Here is a 21,684-nt window from a genome sequence, read left to right as displayed (position 1 = left end):
GAATTTGTTCAAACCCACCTCGTCCCTTTGAGAGTCTGCAGCAGCAGAAAACATTGGTATGTCACTGACAGGCGCCCTGGCATTTGCTGGTGGTTGTATGTCAGCTGAAGGCTAATGTCATTTAAGAGGGTTGCTTTGTTCAGGTGACCAGAAACACTGGGCTTGTCGGGTAATGTCAGATTTCTGCATTGACTAAAGCAAGCTTGCGGCAAGAAAGATAACTCATGTTGACAACCTTTTTCAGTGTGGTCCAAATATAAGCAATCATGATACTTATTCTGGAGAAGGGGAAAATAATTCAGGAGTATTTGGAGCAGCTTCCTGAGGAACACTCCATTAAACAGAGTTACATAGTAACAGATTGAATTTAGAGTCTTGACTTTAATTTTATTTTGTGTAGATTTAGATCAGATTTATGTGCAATGTCATGCCTTTTATTTGTGGACAGACATCCTCAGCAAATATGCCTGAAAACTGATGGTATGATACCACCTCATACTATTTTTGTGTTTGTTATGAGTTTACATTAAGAGGTCTATAATCACACAAATAACACAGCCTACAGGAACAATGGACAAATCGACCTAAATCAAATAAGTATCTAGATGTGTACATGCTCATCTGCATATGTTATCATTACACCAATGATACTGGTATTTATTTTCAGGGGACCTGAAGAGCTTCATCATCAAAACCAGTCTAAGTTCATGCCACAAAAAAACCTCAATAGAAATATTTTGCACTAATACAATATTATACATTTTGAAAGCTAACACTAATATGTTCATTATTTGTTCTTGGGGAGTGTTTTAAGGAATTCTTAAAAATCCTCAGAGCTTATTTTTTTTAATCTTTAAAATAAATGTTTTAAAGTAAAAGAAGAAATCACCTCTTTTTCCTTGACCATGAAGACAATCTTTCCCAGAGTGCAAGGACATCCAAGGTAGATGGAAAGACCTTTGCTTTCTCTGTGTTGTTGTGAATGCATTGATGTGTTCTGTGACTGTAGTCAGTTGGTTCTCAAAGTACTTTTATGGGCCAGTGCCACCTTCAGACATAACCTGCTTGCCAGATACTCATTCCAGTTCTGCATTTTGTTTCATGTTAGTGACAGCCTGACAAATATGTACGCACTATAGAAAATGGTGTTTGCTGGATTTGGTTCAAGTCAAATTGGTGCCGCTACTGGGAACAGAAGTTAGAAAGGGCTAGAAATTCAAGTCTGGTGGTTGTGTTTGTGGAGGGAATGCTTTTCAATGCATCTTCAAATCCCCTGACTGCAGCTATTTATGACCCACACCTTGTACTTCCCATACCTGCTGAAATCTTTGTAATCTTATTATCTATTTATTTACCCACTAAAGAGTCCCTGTTGCCATAACACGTAAGGATCTACCAAGGCCTTAGTAACAGAAGCTAAAGGCTCTTCCTCATTCTTTCATTCCATCTTGCAGAAGAAATGTTAGAATAGCAGGAAATTACTTATAGGATGATAGCACCCATTTAATTTTCTTATGTACTTGTGTATTTTAAAAAAGCAGCCTGCTCAAAAGGTGAGTTTTGTATTAATTTGTACCAGATTGCTTCCTGTGATAATTCTTTATAGCCTGTGTGGCTTCTGAGAAAGTAATAACTTAAGAAAACAGGAGACCTCAGCTTTTGTTGACAGAAACTGCTCTTGCAGGATTTCATGTTTAGAGAGCATGAGAAAACCATTGACAGGTAAATGTCTCCTTTAGAGGCAGAAGGGTCACATTGCGAGTTTCATTTCATCAATAGTATATGCTAAAGTGACCTTATGTATTTATTAGGGCAACGGGATTGTCTAACGAAAACCACTGTGTAGCACTGTGAATTTAAATCAAGATATACATGCAAACTGCAAATGACTGGAGATGCAGAAAAAAGAAAGATGGATGTAGGGAGAATATTGGACAGTGATCCATGAAGTGCAATTCTTCACAGTTAAATATATTCTATGACTTACTAATTTTCCCTTAGAATAAATGGGAATGAATGCTATTTTCCATTTTGGAGTAATTGTACAGTAATTCTTCATGGTTTTGCTTCTTGTACAGGGGACAAACTAAGCAAAATTATTTTAAAGACATATTCAAAATTGCTGTTCAAAATGCTTCAACATGCAAATTTCTTATCGTTTCACTTTGTTTTCTTTATGCTAAATGATATGCATATATAAGAATATTTTGGGTAATCACACAGCTTATGCTAAGTAACTATTTCAAGTTGTCCTCGATACCAGTATGTTTCTACATATTTATCTTGAAGTGTTAATGACATTTATTTTGGTAATTTTTGCTCCACTAACATGCTCTTTCAACACTTTAAAGAACTGATAAAATTTTATTCAAGCAAATCTCTTAATTTACCTCAATGGAGAAATTGACTTGAAAAGCAGCACAAATCCTTGCTTATATAGAAAGTTTTTCTTGAAGTTAATGAGCTTATTTGCCTGAGTAAGGATATGGATATAGGGACTGCTCAAGTGAGCAGAAGTTTCAAAACTGGATGCAAAGTCATTAGCTTACTTCAGACTAGCCTCTTGAAATAGTTGCTGAACACTGAGTGCCTGAGAACTGGCTCTCAGAATAATATTTTGTAAAATGTGAAAATGCATATGCAAAAGAGTAAGAAAAATGGAAAATTTAAGCACAAATGTTTAATTAAAAAACATTGTGGTTAGTGGTAATGATTATTCAAAGTAAATTTTATGTCCCCACGGCATTGTACCCCATGTCCATTGCTGTCTTTTTCCACTGGATGTAAGACACTCCTTACAGACAAAAAGAGCTTTCTTTTGCTCCCCAGAAACTTCTTAACACAGAGACAATACATCAGTCTTTCTTGCAGCATCGTATGAATTATTATTAGAAGTACATTAATAGAATATTCTGTATTTGTAATATTAGCATGAGGTATGATTTATTTACAACCTTGCATCTCAGCTTCTTTTTTTTATTCCCTCCATATCTTCTTTCTCCTGAACTGTCTTACACTTTCAGCATCAGGATTCTCTATAGCGTTTAATGTTTTAGTAAGGTGGCAGTCTCTCCTTTCACTCTTTAGGGTACTGTTTCATCCTCATGTGTTGAGAGATGCTTGCTTTTACTTCTGTATCTCACAAAAGGTCTCCACCAAGTGTGTGAGCAACCAAATGGAGATGTGTGTGTGCCTGTGTTTGTGTGTGTGTGTATCCTTCCTTCCTCCATTGCTTCAGACAGGAGCTGAGGTAGTTACAGCCCACAAAAAACTACACCAGATGAAACTTAACTGGCATTGCATAAACAGGACACACAATGGGCTGGGACTGGATAAAACATTTATTTTCAGTTGTTATTGATGACCTCTCAGAAGTTGCTCGTGGTTCTACTTTGGCCTGTCACTTGTGAGGTAAAGGATCATCAATAACTTATGGAAATAAATGTCTTACTGAGAGTCTGGCTACTGCAAGTCCAGTATATTGTCTCATATACAGACATGCAGGCACAGAAAATAACAAATCACAGAGAAACCAATTTTGATATTAGCTTCTGTCCTTCTGTCTTTAGAAAAATGTGGCCTTTTAGATTTTGTTTTGTTTCCATCTCTCTTTCTGTCTTCTTTTCTTTTCTTTTCTTTTCTTTTCTTTTCTTTTCTTTTCTTTTCTTTTCTTTTCTTTTCTTTTCTTTTCTTTTCTTTTCTTTTCTTTTCTTTTCTTTTCTTTTCTTTTCTTTTTTCTTATCTTCTATTTCTTTCTGGTATTTCATAAAGGTATGTCCCTAATTTATTTATAAGGGTAAGTCTTCAGAACAAGGTAGCATTACTGAGCTGGCTTACCAGTTCCTCTGTACACATAAATACATTCATAATTGATAGAATGATCTATAGTGTTGGGGCTAAAATAAACTTAAGGTCAAATCTCTGGGAGAGCAAATCTTGCCATTGTTCCTGATGAGAAATAAATACGTGCAGGAACTAAAAACTGTGGTGTTGAAAGGGAATAAAACCGAATGCATAAGGGCATTTTGAACAATTCATTCCAAAGTGAAAGTGCTTTTTCTTAGTTTTTCTTCATTGCCTTGATCTTCCTAAAACTGTTGTTGGGGCAGGTTAATGACTGACCTCTGAGGGAACCACATACCAGTCTTTGTTCCCTAGCAGTCAGGATCTTGCAGAGGCTTGAAACCTTTGAGGGAGAGAATAGGATTAAACTGCTGTATGAAGTCCAGCGCAGGTGATGATCAATGGGAGCACAGGAGTGAGTTTCTCAGGACACTCTCTCCCTTCCCCCACCAGATGGAATTTATTTCCTTTACTGCAAAGTTACCTGATGGAGATAGCTGACTGTCAGTGATTGTTGTCAGATTAATTTCCCTTAAGCAGTCATTAAAAGCATTCAGTGTTAAAATCCCAATTAGATTTTAAAAGTTACCGGTCATTTAAGATTTAAATATTGTATCAAGTGGTTAAAATCAGAAAGAATTATCTTTGACTTAACAGGGAGGCTCACAGTAAAGTCATATTTACATAAACTCAGTTTACTTGCCACTCTCCAATTTTCAAGGTGTCCAGCAAACTAAAGATGAATGTTTCATCGTGCAGCATGTGTGCACTGAGTAACCCCTGATAAACTAGTGTTTGCACGGTGAGTCCTTCGTGCCTGCCTGTCCCAATGCCCAGCTGTATACCCATAAACGAAGCCACTGGTCCTAATATGCTACACTGACGGCAAGGTCCCTTTGCATGCAGACTTTTGCAAGGGATTAGCTTTCACTTTCTTGCAGGCTGAATCTGCGCTGTTTGAATCGGTGTAAAAATCCATTGCCACTGTGAGCTGCTGATGCGGCACATGGGTCCCCTCCCCATCCTCCTTGCTCGCCACATTCCCGGTCCCTGTGCGGAGACGCTGCCGCTCCCCCTTGTCCCCTCTCCTGCCGCCGCTCTTGCTCCTTCGGGTGGCTGAGCCTTTGCTACGACAAGGTTCAGATAAAGGGTCTGCAAACTGACAGGTGACATTTCAGCAACGGTTTCTGCTGCCTTTCGAGGCTTCCGTATGGCTGCAAGCAGTTGTTTTTATTCCTAAAGGTTTGGAGTCAACCTCCTTTTGTTCTCTTAGAATTTATGCACAAACCAGTTTATTAGAGAATTAAAATGAACAGAATTTCAACGAAAAGCATTGCAAGCGTCCCACCTGCCTGGCCTCCTCAGCCTTTTGCCTCCTCAGCAAAAGCCAAGTGAAGCACAACAAAAAGCTGTAACTTGAGTTGCTCCAAGATTGCACTGATAGGGGTACCTGATGTCACATCTCCTTCACAGCCTGGAAGAGCTCCTATGCATGCGGGCTCTGAGGCGCACAGCTAGAGGTGCTGTGTGATGAAGATGAGGTAAAATATGGAGGAGCTGTAGGTTCAGACTGATGGTCGAGGGGCCATTTAATTCCCTGAAAAAAACCCCCTGCACTCTGCAACAGTTTAATGTCTATAAGGAGAGAAATTTATGTTTAAACCCAACCTGCATCTCCTGCTGAGTCATAAAAAGAGCTACGCTGACTTTTGCTGAGGAGTCTTTGTCCTGAACTCTCCAAAACTAATGTAAAGAGTGGATCTAAGTAAACAACTTGCATTAAGTAGCAATCATATTCTCCCACTGTGGGCCTAAGACACTCCATTAAGGATGTATCATCTCTTGAAGAACTGCAGTAAGAAAGTAATGAAGAATTTCACATGTGAAACAAACCTCCACTGCGAATTTGAGGGGATATTTTATTGAAATGCGCCAAATTATCAATATAATTGGGTATTCTGCAGTGTGGGAATCTTTCTGCTGAAAGCAGTGGGAAACTTCGAGGCTGAATGCGGCAAGTTTGTGAGCGTTGGCAGGGATTGTAAACCTTGCTGGAGCGCAGTGAAAAGCCCCTCATTCCTGCAGGAAAGAACTTTTCTAAAGTGCCTGCAAATGCATTGAGGATGGAAACAGAGAAATCTCCATTCAAACAATGGGGAGCTGGCAAGGACCGAGCGCAACACCCGGCCCCCACGGCCAGCGGGGGCCGAGCGGGAGCAGCCCGTGCGAACGCCGCCGTCCCACCGCTGTCCCGGGACAGCGCCCGGGCAAGCGGCGGCGACACCGGCACGGACGCGGACAGCGCTCCCGCGCCACGCGGGGAGCGGGGTACGGCGCTACCGGGGGGGCGATTCCCGGCGCTCCCGCCGCCTCCCGCTCCCACCCCCCGGCTCCCTCCGCCCCTCCCGGCCGCTGCCTCGGCCCGGGCGGCCCAGACTGGCCGGCGCCGGGCCCGTGACATCACCCATTCACACTGCGGCCCGGCTGGCGCCGCCGGGGCGGTCGCCGCGGCAACGCGGACGCGGATCCGCGGGCAATGACTTCCAGCTGCCCGCCCGCGGGAGCGCGCCCGGCGCGCCCCCGCCCCGCCGCGCCTCCCCGCGCTCCCCTCCCCTGCTCGGGCAGCCCTTTAGCCCCCTCACCCCCCGCAGGTATTTCACCTGTGCCCTACGCCATGGGGAATGCTGCGGGACCGGAGGCGGGATGGGGGTCTCCCGAAGGTTGTGTGGTCTAAAAAAATTCCACATTCACCATATACATATATATATATATATATTATTACTGATTTTGCTGATTTCTACCGTATTCTCCTTAGGTGCTTTCTTTTCCCCCCACAACTGAAGAAAATAGATTCCTGTAACCCATCTCCCATGCGGACATCAGGTCTGACTTTTCGTTCTGACGCTCGTCTCCGCAAGCCTGTAATTGTGTGATCCCCTTTTTGAGGCGGTGGGAGGATTACATGCAAACAGCATACGGGACTGCCGTGTGCTGAGTACTTCTGGAAACTGTTTTCTCTTTAGCTGCCCAAGCGTGAAGCATTTTTTACCCCGGTATTGTGGTCCAGTACATGAAAATCTTCATACAGAATGTTTTGAAAGCTTAAAGGCTGTGGTCTTAGCTCATCTGAAAAACTTAAAATGCTCGATGTCTCTGTGAAAGAGCTAGGGCTGATGTCAAACTTTGCAAATACCCTGTTTTATTGACCTAATAGATATCCTTCTATGCTTTGGGTTTGCTAAGAAAACTTTTGTAGTCTGAGTTCACTAAAACTTGCAGCAGAAGCATCAGGAGTCAAATAAAATAAACCTACAGAGGAACGTTAAAACATTTTTGACTTTTGAAGCCAATAATGTGATTTTATGTATCTATACTTTTTTTTTTTTTTTTATGCGATTCAGGAACTTCTTATGCTACAGTTTGATACTGCTGCAGATTTGCCCCGTGTGACTTTCCAAAGTCCCAAAGGGGCCCTGAGTCAAATGAAGGATTGGAAGTGAGAGAGCTTCCCAGGTTTTCTGTACAGCCCTCTGGCAGGTAGCTTACACTACTTCCTTTGAGAATGAATAGTTACTACCTATTGTCTTGGAGTTTGTTGATTCACAGTTCCTACAGGAAACCATCTGTAAATATTAGGCTGTGTAATTTGTAGTGATATTAAACAAAGTGATGAGAATCCTACTTAAGAAAAAAATTGATAGCTTTCCATATGGTTCCAAAAAGCTTAACACCGATACTAGTTAGCATAGTGTAGGAACAGCACAGTTCTGACTCAATTTATCTGTAAAAATGGAGGCTTAGTGAAACATTAATTTTCCAAAATTACGGAATGTTTTAATGTGATTGTAATTGCCCCTTTGTGCTTTTAATTTATTGCCATTGTTGCAATGAATTATAACTCATTGTAACCAAAATCTTTAGATGTGAAAAAGCCAGGCTAGTATGCTGGCATCCTATTATAGAGATGGTCTCTGTATAATGCAATCATAGCATATCCATTCTGATTTATGTGGAGAACTTACACTGATTTGGGGATTTCTTTTGCATCAGTATTGTGATTCTGTTGTGTCTCAGGTTCAGCCCTTTACATCTTTGCATCTTACCTTTCTATAATGTGTTTTCCTGGAGAGCTGCACTTAGATTGAGGACAGATGGAAGTGCTGGGTGTCGTACAAAGGAGGCACAGCAAACTCGCTTAAGGGGTGTTGGGGAGAGGAGGCCTGTGGAAACTCTGATGCGAGCTAAGGACTGTGTTGCAATGGTGTCTGATCAGCAGTTCTTCAGGACCCAGAGTGGCTCTGAACGTCTAGTACTGTGTATGTGCCTGGACAGACTCCAGCAGCATTCCTACCCTATGGAACCAACGCATTAAGCCTTGCTCAACACCCTGTTTGGGTGTGTCTGTGCTGCGCTCCTGTTATCAGGAGTGCAGAGGAACCCAGTGCAGCAGGTGTCCAGACGGAGGCCTGATGCTGCATGGTGCTGAGCTGGAGGTATTGATTCAGCCTGAGCACAGAGCCTGCGTGCTCTGCTCCACAGTGCACAGAGAGGAGCTCAGGAACAGTCCTGCATCCGGGCTCGATTTGTACCATGCCCCACCAAAGCCCAGACTGAGTTCAGTCTGGGGTTAATAGCCCTAACTCCATCCCAAAGCCTCTCAAATCCATCTGGATTTGCTACCTGACTCTCCTGGGAGCACAGTATAGGGATAATTGGGCAAGATCTACAAGATGCATTCATATTCTGTGCTACATGAAAGTACTTGTATGGATGTGAATCTCGCAGTGGTCTGGGCTGCAGCCTTAGCTAATGAACTCAATCAGACCTGAATTGGCTCTGCACAGAGCTCATCCTGTTGTCTCTGTTGCTTCACCATTCCTGATATACAACTCATCACATGTAGCGTATATGCAGATTAGCTCTATCTGGTGTTGTAGGTGTAGATGCATAAGGTAAAATATGATTGGGCACAAAATATCACTAAAAGAATTAAGTGGAAAATTTGTAGAGAGAGTCTCAGTAGCATAAGGGGATTGTGTTAAAGACTAGGTCCATACCCTGGCAATTTACCATTAAATTTTCTTATGGGAAAAGGAGCAGGTCCATAGGAACATGGAAGTTGCCATGTAGTACTAAACTTCAACTGTACTTTTATGTTCCGTTTTCCAGTGTTTGTAATAGTTAGATATTTGCGTTCTCTTCCATTGCATGCTACAGTTGTAATCTAGCAAAGTGCTTAAATTGTGTTCTTTAGAGCTTTACTGGATCAGGGCCATTTTCAGTACTTCCAAAAAGTAAAGGCTAAAGCATTCTCTGAAATCTTTGGCTAGAGATTGTCTAATATTATTCCTTACCCGTAAGGATCTTATCTTCACTCTCCCATAGGAACTGAAATAGCAAATGTCATGTATGCAGCCTTGGCAGACACTTTTGAACTTGGAGGACTTCTTTTGGTGAAGTAGTGTGGGCCAACATGCCTGAAACATGTTCAAAGCTTTTTATCATTCCTCATCCATTTGAAATACAAACAGACAATTCCCAGTTTCCAAAATAGGGCTAGACATATGTTGTGATGGTGGCAGTGACTCGATAAGGAAATATGGGAAGCATAGTCTTCAGCTGACTGTATAGAATGTGCTTTATCCAAGAAAGAAAGAATCCCTTAGTGTAAAAATAAATCATTATATTGAAAATTTTTCATATGCTAGGAACTGTTTATTGACTTTTTATTGATTCATAAACAGTCTTTGACACACTTTCCTTGTCAGTACTGCAAAATGCTTACCATGGTATGTCAGTGACAGATATCTAAGTAAGAAATTTCTCTTAATCTTTGGAGTTTTTTTGTATTAGTAGGGCCTCATGACTCTTGCTTCTGATAACTGGAATGTATTCAAACATACTGTCTTATTCTGAACCATTTTTTCTCTCCATTTTTCCTTAGAAGCTGAAGGGTGCTAGGGTGCCAGTAAGACCAAAGTTAATATTGGTTTTTGTGAGGTTACATTATCATGATCCCTTTATGCCCATTCAAGAAGGTAGAGAGCTAAAGGATGTATTTTCAGGCAGCCTGTGCTATGAGCTATAGCACAGAGGATGAAGCTTCAGTGGAGTGTTCACAGAGAGAGCACAACTCCACAAAGGAAGATGAGTTGAGGACTCTGCTGTGCTTCCCATGGCAGGCCGACTGACAAATTCCAAGACCCCTGTATGAGCCTCTTTGGAGACCCAGGTCATCTATAGAGTGTGGGATCTGTTTTTCTCATGGAAGACACAATAGTGTCAGTGCAGAGTCTCTTACTGTGGTTTATTTAAAGTATATTTGCTTCAGATTTTTCAGGATGCAAAAGTTTGTCAGATGTCCTGTTAGAGATTTGGGACAATTGTGCATGGTGCAACAAGCGTAGAACTGTCAGATGTGAAGTTTTGTGAAGTAGTCTTAGAGAAAAGAAATTGCTGGAGAGAATCTGTGGAATAGGAACAATTTTAGATTTATCTTTGCTTTTGAAAGATATTTGTTCCAGGCTTTAAACCGGGATAAGAAATGAAAAATAGCACATTTCCGTTATGTGTCATTGCATCCCTAGAATCACCCAATAAGTGGGTCTGGCCATGAGAGGGCTCATATTAACTTTATGAACTGAGTTAACTGAATTAAAAAATGTTTTTTGTGTGGTGTGGGCATGAATGGATACATAAAGTATTCAACCCCCTCAAAATTGAATACTATAATTACATATTTATTTTATTAGTTATTGCTATTATTAATTACAGTGTGACTAAGATTGATTTGTGGAAAAAAAAATCCAATTACTCCAAAAAATCAACTACACTACTCTGGAATGAGTAGCAACAGGAAACTAAGATTTCAACTCTGACCTTGTAATTCCAGCCTGTTTATTGAACAACATTTTAATATTCCTTCTCAATAAGGTGGCCTGTCCACCTAACTAAAGCTGGTATGTTAGTTTCATCAGGTTGAAATAATACATCATGGCTACAGAGTTCCCTTTCTGTGTCCTTCCTACTGTACTTCCTATGGAGTTCACAGCGGCCTCTGTTCCCCCACTTCTTGAACAACCCTGAAAATGTAGTCAAATCTAGTAGTAGTCCATATAAATTTCCATTGCAAATTATGGAAAATGGCTACTGATATCCACAGGGGTCCTCAGAAGAAGATCCAAGTTTCTCCTGCTGCATCTATATAGGTTTCACCACTCCTAACATTCATCCTATCCTGTTGGCACACCTCTGGATAGCTGTCTGGTCACTTCACCTGTGGAGTACAACCAGCTGGAGGTGACCCTAGCAACAGATTTCCATCCAGGGTATTCACAATGGAAGCATGGAAGCATTAGCAGCTGAAGGTTCCCACTGGTGTTACATTCCTGTCCAGGTCTGTCAACAACTGAAACTATGTTGTCTGGAAGTTCCTACCTTGGTGGCCAGGACAGGGGCTAATGGCAATATGAAGGTCCTGGCCAAGGCTAGGGAGAGAGGAGGCTGGCCCCAGTAATGTGACCAAACAGTCTCACAGGAAGGGTGACACTATTGTGTTGTATATATTCTGAGTTAGAAACTCAGCCCTGCAAGATCAGCTTCCACTTCTGGTGGTCTGTCATGGCACACAGCACCCTTGAATGCCATGCTGCAGCACAGATGTATGAGGTTCAATAAGACTCAGGGCCAGGTGCAGCACTTGGGTCACGACAACCCCAGGCAGTGCTGCAGGCTGGAGGAAGGGGGGCTGGAAATGAGCCAACAGTGTCCAGGTGGCCAAAAGGCCAATGGCATCCTCAATCACGCAATCAGCAATGGTGTGGCCAGCAGGACCAGAGCAGTGATTGTCCCTCTGTACTCGGCACTGGTGTGGCCACACCTCGAGTGCTGTGTTCACTTCTGGGCCCCTCACCACAAGAAAGACATTGAGGGGCTGGAGCATATTCAGAGAAGGGGAATGGAGCTGGGGAAGGGTCTGGAGCACAAGTCTGATGAGGAGTGGCTGAAGGATCTGGGGGTGTTTAGCCTGGAGAAAAGGAGGCTCAGGGGAAATCTTACCACTTTCTAAAACTGCCTGAAAGGAGGCTGTAGTGAGCTGGGGGTCAGTCTAATCTCCCAAGCAGCAAGAGACAGGATGAGAAGTGGCCTCAAGTTGCATCAGTGGAGATTTAGATGGGATAATAGGAAAAATTTCTTTGTGGAAAGGGTGGTCAGGCATTGAAACAAGCTGTCCGTGGAATGGACATCACCATCCCTGGAAACGTTAAAAAAAGAAGTGGTTGTGGCACTCTAGGGACATGGTTTAGTGGTGAATATGGCAGTATTGGGTTAGCAGTTGAACTCAATCATCATACAGGTCTTTTCCAACCTAAACAGTTCTATGATTCTAAGTCAATAAACCCCATCACTGCTGTGCAGGAAGCAGGGACAGGCAAAATTAAGGTAAGTTGAATCCCCCTGACACCTGCTGGTCTACCCAACAGTACCTATGGGCACTCTGGACTCTGGACACTGATCTGCATGATAGATTGCCAAAATCTCTCGTAGGATTTCTCTTAGGTGACATCCTGAAAGAAAAAAAATATTGAGTGGTTGGTGAAGCCAGCAGATAGGGAGGAACTCTGCATAACATGGGGGCAGAGGCTGACTTGGTTATCCTAAAGGTCATCCTGCTGGACTACAAGGAAGTGCAGACTCAGCAGCAGAGCCCAGCTAATAACTAGGGTCCTGTCTTAACAGAGCCGTAGCTACTCCTGTGACAGAGGTAATTGGCTCCACACTGAAATGCTGAGGCTATTAACAGTTTTCCTATTTGACAGAGGAGGAAGAGTAGATAATTTTTTTCACAGTGCAGCTTACTTTATTTAGTAGGGGTTTTGTTTGTTTTCTGTTCTTCCTTCAGGGAATAACAGAGACTTTTCTTTCAACCCTCAGGGATCTAATAACATATATACAGACTTTGTTTTTCTTTGGCCAACCCATGCTGGACTATTTTTTTCCTAGGGATCAGCATTTCCAGTGCAGATTTAAAATGATGAAGTTACAAGTGTGTGGCTGGTTATCTTAATATATGACAAATGCTGTGCGTATTTTCTCTAATGGACCTTTCTCCTTCCCTTCCTTCCTGCCTCCCCATTTCTCTTTTCCTCTAGAGGACACTTCAGAACGGTGGTTATGGCAGATGTTTTGAGGTTAATAACTTTTGAGAAAGTGGGTCTACCCATAGTTCTTAATTTTGAATAGACTTGTCCTTAAATGTGACTGCACACAGATCACATGTAAAATCAGAACCATCATGTAGAACTTGTTCCAGATTTTCATGAAGATTTTAACTGTCTGAAGTTGTTTTGTTTTTCTAGCTATTTAAGTAAAAACTGCATTTAACATTTCAAAGAACTTAGTTAGCTTCCTTTCAGATGTGACTACTGTGATTCCAGTTTGAGTGACAGATAAATGCAGATGATGCAGACGGTAATCTGGTCAGAACTATAAACTCTCAAAAGAAGACAAGACAAAGCTTGGTGTGTTAGAAGATGCATCTCAACCTTTAATCTAGCTTTTGTTTAGGTTTCTTCAATATAAAATGTTCTTAAGACTGGAGCAAGAACAGAGAATTATTATTTTTCCTTGGAGTTGTAATTAATTTTGATTGATTAAAGAATTTTCGTTGGCCAGGCTACCCTCTTCAAATACCTTATTTGATAAAGACAAGATCCTTACTGCTGTGACTTTGTATTTTCTAAAAAATTTGACAGAATTTTTATTTCAGTAGATGGCAGAGTTCTGGTTTAGGTCATTAAGATAAGGGAAGCTTAAAAATCTACTTTTGTCTAGAAACTCTTGCTCTTACAGTCCAGCCTTCTTAGAAGCCAATGCATTGCAGTCTGAAACTGCAAAGAAGAAAGAAATTGGAATTTGTGTTTGTCTGCATATACATAAATATACTTTTAAAGGACACCACTTTATGCTATTTTTCTCTTAATTTCCCCCAAAACTTTTTACTTGTTTGGTTATGCAGCATTGTCTCTGTTCCAAGAAACAGATTACACAGTGGTCATCCATGTATTTAGATAAGTAAACCTGTTCTAATGAATATTTTGAGTATAAATTCCTACTCATATAATTATGATTTATTAGATATTAATCTATAGTTATGCATTAGCAATCTTTAATGACTCATTTTCTTTCTAAAGCTTGTGAGGGAAAATAGCTGCACTTAAATACTTACAGAGAGTAATTCAGAAATTAGACTTACTAATAAAATTATATTAATTGTCCATGAGCTCTTAGCACAAATTTAATGTAAAACTGAGAACCTGTAAGTTGGGGTCAATTAGGGGTGATTTTGAAAATAGCTTATTTAGTTGTTTTGGCCAAGTTAGCTAACATAGTTGTGTCCTATGGTCATTATTCAATTCAGCACCCTAAAATCTGTCCTAATAGCAAAGCATCATTGTCTTCAACAGTGGAAAGACTGGTGAAAATACCAGGAGTAAAGCACACATTTAGTATTCTGCATCTTTTTGGCCCTCAGAACCTAAACATAAACAGAGTGTATTTAAGTGAGTTGCATAGATGTGTGCTTACATGTGTATATATAATACAGTAAATGTGCAGTCACATTCTGAATGTGTTTACCCTGTATCTTTGTACCTTTTAAACATCAGCTACCTTTATTTAGTCCATTGGTTCAACAAGACCAGGTCTCTTGACAGCAATTCTTAATAACTTCAAGCAGAATTTGGACATCTGTCATTTGATCAAGTATAAAGAATGAAATCTTTAAATCTGGTTGGTTGGTTGGTTGGTTGAGACTTTTTTGGGTGGGGTTTGGAGTGGAGGGGTAGGGAGTATATGAAGAGGCATATCCACCAAAAATTTTTCCACTGCCCTTAGATATCACAGATTCTTACTGGAGTGACCATTCAAGAAGCATTCATTTGGATATAATGAAGTAAAGCATATCCCCCTCTCCTATCTCCAGTTTTCAGACATCCGCACCATATTTTTCTGTCTTCCTTTCCCACACCTTCTTTTTGTATAAGTTTGATCCCTAAATGATCCTGGCCTAAGGTCTGTGATGGACAGCCTAGCAATCTGCAGATTTAATGTCATTTTCTTTGATCTCTAAGAAGTCAAAAGGAGGGCTATGCAATCCTATAAATATCAAGAGCAGATATTGTAAATTAGCCCAAATCCAGTCAGTTGCTGAACTGAAAATCACTGTGACATAAACATAATATTAGGTGAGACATATTACTTAATGTCAGGTTTTGCAGTATTTTTGGAAACATAAGTTGGTAGGAAACCCAGCATTTAGCTTCAGAAATGGTGAGATATATGAAGCACTCCTGACTGGAAGTAGAGAAAGTCTGGAAGTTTTAGAACTGTTTTGCCATTGAATGATTATGTTACAATAGCAGTGCATGATGACACCATGTTCTTCAGGCATGTGCTTTTTAGTTCTTTTAATAAAATACCCATTTTTCACTTACTAACCTTCCTCCCTAACCGCTCTAGACCACAGCATTACAGACTGAATTTCACACATATATGTAAGGAGATTTGAGTTCTAATTGTACATATGTACTCTCATGTGAAAAAGTGGGGAGTGCTATCAGGAATACAGGCATGATTTAGTGTCATTGTATATGAATGAGCAAACTGTAAGTACTGTATGGATGACCTTTAAGCAAAATGAGAATTCCTCAGGGCTACCAGCCATGATTTTCAGAAAAAGCATCATAGTGTTGCTGTTAAGATTATTAGCTTCTTTAGAGATTTGTCAGCATGGATAAACCAAAAAACCTCAAGTCATTTGGCATACTAGCAAATTCCAGTGACTACTTAGCAGAAACTAAAGGAGATAACCCCAAATCTTATGATACCCTTGCATGCTCTACATTATGTTCTGTGAGGATAGAGTGTTTTTCTTTAAATCTTTGCATGTAAGACTGTAAATTCAGAAGAAGGATTTCTATACTAAACACCAGATTTAAATACTTAAAGCTGCACAAAATGGTGTCAGTAATGCATGGATCAACCTACTGACAGACTGCGGAACTCTTGCTTGCTCTAACTGGTGCAGGTCTTAATTGTCTCAGTGTGCTAATCAGTAATAGCAATATGGAAAATGCCTGACAGCCTGGAATCTGCAGTGATTTTTCATTGAGAGAATCATCTTGGCATTTTGAGGTGGTTATAAATCTACTATGTGTATATGTATATATGATGCTATTGCTTCTGCTTTTTATACAGATAAAAATTAATTTTGTACAGATATATTACTGATTTTAGGCTCCAGGTTGTTTTCTGTCACTCAGTTCAGGGAATTATTGCTTATATATATGCAGCTGTGGAAGAGAAGCAGTCAGGTTCTCAACAGTTATGAGGATAGAGTCTAAAATGAGTCACACTGGAATTTGACTATTTCTTATAGCAACTTGTCAAAACACTGGATTGTAAGACAAAGATTGCAGGAATACTTTCTGCACATGTAGAATGGGCTTTTCCTTTTGTTAATTTTCAAAGAATAGAATAAAAATATGGACACAGTGATCTTAATTTTTTCTTTAGATCAAAAATGTAATATTTTGTTCAAACATTTTAATAGAACAATTATTCTTTTGTTTTTAAATAAAATTTTCAAGTGAATAATTGCTTGTGACAGGTGCATTTTGAACAATGGTAGAAAATTAAGTCCTTCTCTACTATATCATATAACAGCATCAGTCAAAGATTTCTTTATCTACCATCTTTAGGTATCACAGCTTTCCTTTGGAGTGACCATTCCTAAAAGTAAAAGAAAGTAGTAATAGGTAGTAATAGCAAATTCCCCCTCCCTCTTTTTTTTTCTTTTTTTTTTTTTTTTTTTCCTCTCCTGAGGTTGGTTATTGTCTGCTAGGATAGTTGATGCTTCTTCACCTTAAACTATACCGAGATTGCTGGCTCGCCTGTTGTCCTTGAAGAGGAAGAACATGAGAACTTTTGACCTGGATTACATTCTGATATAATGATCTTGAAATACAAGACCAATATTGGGGTGCCATTCTGCTGTTATTTTTGCTGCAATTAGTATCTAAAATACAATATAAACAGTGTTCTCCAGTTCTTTTCCTCCCATACCTGTCATTAACAGTGTACAAAGGTTTAGTGCAATCTCCTTTAATAACAGGAGTAGAAAAAGGAAGAAATAGCTACATGCTTATTAGAAACAAAATCAATTATTACTTTTAAAAACTACCTGCTTTCAATTAAGCAGGAAATTATCTAACCGGTTACTTAATTTGCTCTGGCTGGCAGTCTCTCAACTGCTTTATGCTGAGTGGAGCATGAAATTAAATATGTAACAACTATCCTAATGGTTATGTTTTTTGAAAACCAGTATTTTGAAATATTATTTTGTATAGTTTCAAGAGAAATAATGACACAAAAATAAATTACTACTGCTTCAATGCATTTGATATTTAAAAGAAAGATATTACTTAATTGTTGATTCTCTTATTCTGATTAATAACAAAACAATCTTTGGTTTGAGTGATGCAGATCTATACTTGGGAATTGGGTTATTTGTTTAGGTGGCTGTCTTCCCCCCCCGCTTTCAGATTGTGTGTCGGGAGTGAAATCATAGCTGTTCATGTCTTGCTGATTCAAGTGTTAAGATCCATCCCATGGGGAACATTTCTGTGTACAGACTGCCTTTTGGTAAAATTTTTGTAGGAATCTTCAATATATTTTTAAGTTTTCTGTTTGCTGGATCATTCTCATGATACAGCTTCTGTATCCCAATTGAAACCCATGCTTTTTTACTGCTTAAGAGTAATTTTCCATTTCAGAGGAAATCCCTTAGCGTTCCATATTGGCTCACATAAATGCATTTTAAAAAACTCAGTTGGGAACCTGATGCAGAATGTGTCTGATTTTGTCTTAGGAGAGAGGTGAAGCCAATGGTCCCAGATCAGGTGTGTCAAAGTACTTGAATCATCCAGTTGTTTGTGTATATTAGCATCAGCCCACCATCCCTCTCCCAGCCCCAAAATTTCACAAGCATTTACAATGGCAGAATGATCCACAAATTTGCACCATTTAAACTTGGCTATGCTTCCATCCAGGAAATTATATTTAGATTTGAATGTAATGCCTTTGATTTGATTAACTTTGTGACACAAATCCACAGACTTCATTATATTTATCACTGCATAAACTTCACTGTGTTTATCCCTTTCAGTTTTATTTAGATTTGACAATAGAGAAAAAATTTATACTATAGTCCTAAATTAGAATGACACGGTTTTTTTACTGTATCAGCTACATGGATCATGGAAGTTTTCCTTTTTCAACAACAGTTAATAAAAAACCCCAAAAAACTCTAGTGCCATAACTATGATTTGGGAGGCAGTAACTCACCACATTCCCCCATAACTAGATATTGACTATTTTGTTCTTCAGATGGACTTTATTGCTATCCAGATTACAAAGAAAATGTGTCATTTTGTAGATTCTCTAATGGACACATTTTTGTTCTTGTGAAAAAATTGTGAATTTGAGCCTCAGAAGTGGTAAAATTGTTGGTCCTTTCTTTGAATCTTGGCTCAGACACTCATTGTCTGATGTAACTTTTGAAAAAGCTTTGAAATTTGGTAGAAAGTGGTGGGTCTTCCACTAAGTAATCTCACTCTTAGATTGCAGGAGTGATGGTTGTGATAGCAGCTGCCTGCATCATATGAAAAGTACTTAGTGTTGTTAGTTGGCCATTAGTCTGCCAGGCCATTACGTTTGTTTCTTGAATGGAAGACACTTAGAAATAAAAAAAAAAAAAGAAAAAAAAAAAAAAAGAAAAACATAAAAATTAATCCCTGATTAAGTTGAGTTAGAATAAAAATAAAAAGTCTGTTTTTTCATTTTTTCACTTGTGTTTAGGCCCCTTTACCCCTCTGTATCATGCAATTGAGAAGCTGTCTCCAATTCCTCAGTGATCTAAAATGACTTTTGTGTTCTGGTGACATCTTGATGAAAAAAGAGGCAAAAAACCTCCGAAATTGAGGAAATTACCCTAGACATTTGAAGTACTTAGAGGAGCATCCCTATATGTCACCCCAATTTTCTCAGAATTCTCCAATCACAATCTTGAGGGAAAGTCACCTTTCCTTATTCATATCTTTGGCATCAATTTTCTCTCACCGTAGCCTGCAGTGAGAATCACTGAGCTGAACAGCAGCCTGCTCCCCCAGTGATGCCTTCCCTGGAAGTTGATGGTGTCCTGTCAGCAGCTCAGCCAGACAGAACCACCGGCGCCATCTTCATTAGGGGAAAAGCTAATATAAACAAATAAAGGCGTTAGTGGAGATAGCAGAGTGAGGGGATTACTGAAAAACGCCTTGCAGAGTCAGTTGCTATGCCTTTAGTTTTAAAAATATATAAATGTTATATGAATCTCAAATCCGCTTTTATTTACATAAAATATTTATACACCAAGCAAGACAATTTCACAACTTTAAAATGTATTTTCCTGTTAGATTAATCTTTTCATATGCTAACAACATTACAAGTAAACATTTTCATACTCTCCACTACATGAATGTGGCTAAAAGCTTCCTTGTTATTTTAGAGTTACAGCATTTCAAATGTATCTTTTTTTTGACGTGGTTAGGCAGCCTGCCAGTTTTACCACTAAATTATAGCAGAGAAAACACTCAGTAGAATTTGATTAGATTTCTTCCTTCTCCCCATGAGTAAGACGAAGCAAATTTATGTTCAAAATGCAAGCTGGGTTCTGAAGGATTGAATATAGATTTGTATTTCTAGTGTTAAAAATGCAGGCAAGTTTTTTAGCAGAAAATAGATATTGTTTATAGTGCTGCTTTATATTACTGTTGTATTTTGTTCTGTCACTGTCTGTAGAATGATAGAAACATATTAGGCAATACCAAATTTAAGATCTGTATTTCAGAGAATTAGAGATTGATCTGTCCTTATCTTTGATCCTAGTGAACTATTATATTAATAGAATCATAGAATGGCTCAGGTTGGAAGGGACCTTAAAGATCATCTAGTCTAATCCCCTGCCTTGGGCAGGGACACCTTGAACTAGACCAGGTTGCTCAGAACCCCATCCAACATGGCCTTGAACACTTCCAGGGATGGGACATCCATGACTTCCCTGGGCAAATACAAGTGCTTCAGTCCCTCACAGTAAAGACTTTTTTCCTAATATCTGATCTAAATCTACTCTCTTTCAGTTTAAATAAATTCTCCATTGCTCTGTCTCTACATGCTCTTGTAAAAAGTCCCTCTCCATCTTTCCTGAAGGCTCCCTTCAGGTACTGAAAGGCCACAATTAGGTCACACCAAGGCTTTCTCTTCTCCAGGCTGAACAAACCCAATCCTCAGCCTTTCCTCATAGGAGAGGAGCTCCATACCTGTGGTCATCTTGTTGGCCTCCTCCAATGAGTCAATGCTGTTCCTGTGCTGGGAACTGCAGAGCTGGATGGAGTGTTCCAGGTGGGGTCTCACCAGAGCAGAGCAGAGGGGCAGAATCCCCTCCCTCACCCTACTGACCACGCTGCTTTGGATGCAGTCCAGGATACAATTGGTTTTCTGGGCTGGGAGCACACACTGCTGGGTCATGTCTGGCTTCTTACCCACCAGCACTCCCAAGACCTTCTTGGCAGAGCTGCTCTCAATCCATTCATCCCCCAGCCTGTACTGATAAGGGGGATTGTCCCAACATGTGTGCGGCACTTTATACTTGATCTTGTTAAATTTCATGAGATTCCTGTGGGCCCACTTAGTGAGTTTGTCTGGATTCCTCTGGAAGACAACCCATACTTCAAGTGTGATGTTCCTATAAACACTGGATACATCCCAACCAGTTACAAGCATTTACCCAAGAGATCCAATTCAGGTGCACATTATCTGTAGATTGTACTTCTAAGGAGAAAGGCTGCATTTAGCTGACGTGTGAGTATGTCATGGGGTGTAGATACACTGTTTGTGGTAATTGGGAATGGGGCTGGGACTGAGCCTCATCCCCAGCAGGCTACAGCTATGAAAAGCAGGGGAACAACATTGGAAGTAATGAGACATGGAGTGCCCAGGTGCACTGGCCAATCACCAAAGGAAAAAGAAGGCACACAGGTGCAATGCATGAACATGAGATATATATAAAAGGTTGGGCTAAAGAACAGGAAGGGTAAGTACTTTCAGCCCTCTGAAGTGGTATTACTTTTCATGGGTAGCTGCTTGAAGCATTCTGAAGTGGTATGATGTTACTCTGTATGGGCTGATGCTTTCTGATGTTCTGTGGTGTTGCTCTGTATTGTAGCTGTCTCAACTCTGACATATGCTGAGGCATATACTGCAATGGTGGGGTATGTTTCCAAGCCATAAGATTGTTTTGTCTAAATCAAATGTCTAATTGGAGCAGGCTGTGGTGCCTCCTTGTCCAGAAGGTCATGTTTCCTTCTTGCAGTAGTCAGGGTAGAAATGGAGAAGAGATCATATGTGCCTGATTCTGACCTGATACAGAGTTGGCAGTATCTGAGACTGGAAGTTAGGAATCGTTCCCAGGTACACAGACAATTGTCCAAAGATCTTCAGTGGGCTGAACTGCCTTGGTATCTTTCTTCTACCATGAATTATGGGCAGACTTATTTTCTAGACCTTATTTTATGTCTTAGCATTCAAGCTGCAGATTTGTATTCCTAGGTTGGGTGATTTGTGAATTACAAATGCCAGTGACCAAAGCCCTTTCAATAGATGTTTCTAAAGGACCATATCTGGTGTTCCCTTATTATATGTTTGGTAGAAACCTACATGAACAATTAACTCTTAAGTGTGAAT

General features: G+C 40.0%; 1 protein-coding gene across 16 annotated transcripts in view; it reads left to right on the top strand.

The window, feature by feature from the left end:
• Positions 1-1,312: 1,312 nt before the first annotated feature.
• LOC116183231 (uncharacterized) overlaps positions 1,313-21,684 on the top strand; it is a 274,914-nt gene continuing 254,542 nt past the window's right edge. For 15 of the 16 annotated variants that reach the window (XR_014952730.1, XR_014952741.1, XR_014952739.1 and 12 more), the window contains exon 1: positions 1,313-1,553. The gene's annotated coding sequence lies outside the window, so the exon portion shown is untranslated. Of the gene's footprint in view, positions 1,554-6,658 lie in introns of all 16 variants that reach the window. The other variant, XM_085571525.1, reaches the window with a different exon arrangement.

This window comes from Lonchura striata, chromosome 2 (genome assembly GCF_050655825.1).
Source record: "Lonchura striata isolate lonStrDom1 chromosome 2, ASM5065582v1, whole genome shotgun sequence".
NCBI lineage: Eukaryota > Metazoa > Chordata > Aves > Passeriformes > Estrildidae > Lonchura > Lonchura striata.
The sequence above is the reverse complement of the archived record's forward strand: the minus strand, read 5'-3'. Positions and strand labels throughout refer to the sequence as shown.